This window comes from Lolium rigidum, chromosome 5 (assembly GCF_022539505.1).
Source record: "Lolium rigidum isolate FL_2022 chromosome 5, APGP_CSIRO_Lrig_0.1, whole genome shotgun sequence".
NCBI classification, from domain to species: domain Eukaryota; kingdom Viridiplantae; phylum Streptophyta; class Magnoliopsida; order Poales; family Poaceae; genus Lolium; species Lolium rigidum.
In genome coordinates this window covers 104,724,849-104,728,352 of record NC_061512.1, presented here as the reverse complement: position 1 = coordinate 104,728,352, position 3,504 = coordinate 104,724,849, and the positions used below count along the sequence as shown (strand labels likewise).

Below are 3,504 nucleotides of genomic sequence, written 5' to 3'. Positions count from 1 at the left end.
AAAAAGATAAATTTCTGATAAATATATACCTCTATACGTAGCCACAAATTTGGTTTTTTTCCTGTAGCTCAAAATACAATGCAATTTCTACCGAAACTTTGCATGAATATTCAGAATATGTGTATATATTCATGGAATAAATGTGATGATTTTTTAAAATGCAGAAATTCAGTTTTTTAATATTTAAAAAACTGAGAGCACTGGTGCTCATGTGCATCAAATTTGCTTCCGTCTTTGGCCTAATTCTCTTGCTCTTGACCAAAAACCCCACCGTAGCCACCGTATCCTTTTTTCTGTTTGTCTTTCTCATCAGGCACTTCACACATGGACAGCAACTCATCGTTCCATGCCAGCTCCTATGTGCATCCCTTCTTTCTTTCTTTTATCTCCATCGAGAGCAAGCACAACCACATGCACCACGCCTTCTCTCTACAACTCCACTTTTCCTCCTCAGTAATCCCCACCAGCGTCTGATTGAACCCTAGCTGCTTCCCTTTTCTTCCTCCTCAGCGCCGCCACCCTCTCTTCTTTTCCTCTCACCCAAACTAGATAGCAAGAGAAGGAGTTTCAGAAAGTTCAGAGAAATCTTCAGTTAAACACCGAACACGGCCGAAAGGAAATCGACAGCGTCGCCGTTCCTCGCCGCCGTCTGTCGCGATGATCGCGGGTATGGAGGTCTTGTGGCCTCCTCTTCCTCCTCGTTGAGTTCACGGTGCCGGCGCTGCTCTGCTGCATCACGGGCATCCTCGACATCTTCTCCGACAACGTCCGCCGCCGAGTACGTCTTCGTTGTTTCCGTCGCCGTTGGGTCTTCCCCATCCTCAGCGAGCCCCTCCTCGTCTTCCTGATGGTCACCGTCGCGCTCGGCCTCGTTCCCCGGCGTCGTCCCGCGTCCTCGAGCCCTTCCGTTTCGCCATCGACCTCGCGGAGAGATACTGCTCCATCCTGGCCCTTCTCTCTTCCTCCCTGTCACAGCAGCAGCGTCCTGACCACTGGCGCGCGTGCGCGCCATGGACGTCGTGGCGTGGAGCTTGTTCTCGTCGTCGCGTGGCTTCCTTGTTGCCTCCTTTCTGCGTGCTCTAACACGATCTGGTTCGAGCGCGTCTTGGCGCAGTTTGTTCGCAACATGGACAGGCCGGGTCTTCAACCTTTGGTCGTCAGTTTCGCTCGCGTCCCATGGCCTCCTATGCTTGTTCAAATAACAACGACCTTTCCCCTCTACAGGAATCAACAACAGTTCATCACGTCTGTTTCTGCGTCTCCTGCTACCATCTTGTCTGTCTTTTTTATCTCTGCAATCTCACGCCATATATATTCAGATAGGCTGCGCCTCCAACTTGTATCAACATGTGAAGAGTAGCTCAGGTAATTGGACCCTTTTGTTGTTAATCTTGTGATCCATTGTTCAAATACATTTCCCTGCAAATAAATTCAGTATTTGACTCAGATGTCACGTCGCGCCCTTCCTGTTTCATAAGGACGCATCCAATCTTTTCCCTCTCTGTCCACTCCCCATTATTTCAATTATGCAAATTATGTTTGTTTCTCTATTTTCCAAACTATTGCTCCAAATAAAATGTTTTATATATGAAAGTTTATTAGAAAAATGTAAAGAATCTAAATATGTCATTCATATTTCCGGTTTGCATCTCACATCATATTGTACCGTATTAGTTTGCATCACATCTAATACATAATATGCGGAGTATTTTGGAATTTATTGACTAGGGTTTTTCCCGCTCCGTTTAATTTTGATGTAGCGCACCCCCTGCCTTGATATGCCATGCTATCCAACCCTTAACTTTGTAAGTAGAAATGCAACTCCAACCTTAATTGTTTGTCCAGGTTTCCGATCCCGCTTAAATTAGATAAGTGCATCGCATCATAATTGCAGGGACGGATTTACCGTCCGGGCACTCTGGGCACGTGCCCGGCCTCGACCCCGGCGCGTACAGGCACTCCGACGATCTCTCCGTCCGACCTATGGAGCTGGAACAACGATATTTAGATGGAAAACACGATGAAAATCACCTATATCGTCGAAACTAAGCCAGCTTGGGCCTTGCTTGTTCCGCAGCACGAAATAGATTCGGCCCATTACATTCCAATGTCCCTACGTGGGCTGGTCAGTGGTCAGCACGTTCGATCGCTGTATTGATCGGTTCGTCTCCAGACTCTGTCTGTAGACTCCCGTCGTTCTCGCGAGCTGAAACCGACGGGATGATGCTATTGTTAGACGCTTTCAAGCCATGAAGAAACGGAAAGAACAACTTCCCAGGCCTAATTAGCACATTATTGGTATGCTCCATTGTCTCCAATACGTATATATTTCTGTGAAAAGCTATATAATTTACTAACATACTTTTTTTTATCTTGTAGATTCTTATTGGATGTGCGCAGTACTTGGATGTGCGCCTTAGGTTGAACAATAGAATTAGCATATTGGACTTCTATTCTCAAATCGTAAGTTTAGTTTTTGCTACCTAGCTTATGTCTCTTTTACATCTATGGTCTATGAAACATTATTGATTACTAGTAAATTTGCCCATGCGTTGCAACGGGAGTAAAAATAAACTTCTAGATGATCGACCCGTGTATCATTAGTTTTGACCATTTTTATTAACTATTAATTATTCTTGTTTAATTTACTACTCCCTCTGTCAAGAAAATATGTTTCACCTTTGTCTAAATTTAGATGTATCTATACATGATTTAGTATATAAATACATTAATTTTAAACAAAATTGAGACATTCTTTGTTGGATGGGATCTTGCTCATATCCAAACCTAGCATTTTTATTTATTTGTTGCTTCTCCTGAAGGTCCGTAGCCGATAGAAGAGAAGTAAAGAGTAAACAGGAGAGTAACTGAAGAAATGAATGCAAGCCTCTTGACTTATCAGTAATGATTAGGAAGAAAGAAGCTGTCAAGAGCTTTGACTTTCATTGCATTGCCAGTAGCGGATGCTCTCATGAAAAATGAACTACCAATTGCCAAATATTTTCAATCTTCTTCCATCCAACAAACTTGTTCAATTCATTTTCTTGAGATCTGTGAAATAGTGATATTATACTTGTTGGATAGAGGGAGTATACTTTATTATTATTATGTTTTTTTGGATAAAGTATTATTATTATGTTTTGTTTAGTCTACTGTTATAGGCTTTGCTTGTAATCTACCTATTGGTTCGGAATTTTTGTTAAAAAGGACCACCCTCCCCAATTCATTGACAAAAAGGACCACCTATGAGTAGAATTGAAAAAAAGGACCACCTCATGTGTGTCGGCAGAGCCCCCAGGCGACACGTGTCCCCTGCCGCCATAGCCGGAGGCGGCAGGGCCTGCCGCCGTTGCCTGTGACGGCATGTCCACATTATCCTGATCTATGGATAGTAGCCCGTTTTGAATTTTTTTAAAACATCTCAAAAAATTCGAAAAAAATACCTACATGTAGCTAACTCTATGCACTACAATCTTGCAAAAACTCACTGTAAAATACGTTGTA

General features: G+C 43.2%; 1 long non-coding RNA gene across 3 annotated transcripts; it reads left to right on the top strand.

The window, feature by feature from the left end:
* Positions 1-936: 936 nt before the first annotated feature.
* On the top strand, positions 937-3,141 carry LOC124654524. Of its 3 annotated transcripts, none has more exons than XR_006988380.1 (4): positions 937-1,365; positions 1,895-2,298; positions 2,380-2,463; positions 2,823-3,141. It is a non-coding gene; the product is annotated as an uncharacterized LOC124654524 (long non-coding RNA). The 3 variants fall into 3 exon arrangements; XR_006988381.1 differs by having other exon boundaries at positions 1,761-2,298; XR_006988379.1 differs by having other exon boundaries at positions 938-2,298.
* The last annotated feature ends 363 nt before the right edge of the window (positions 3,142-3,504 follow it).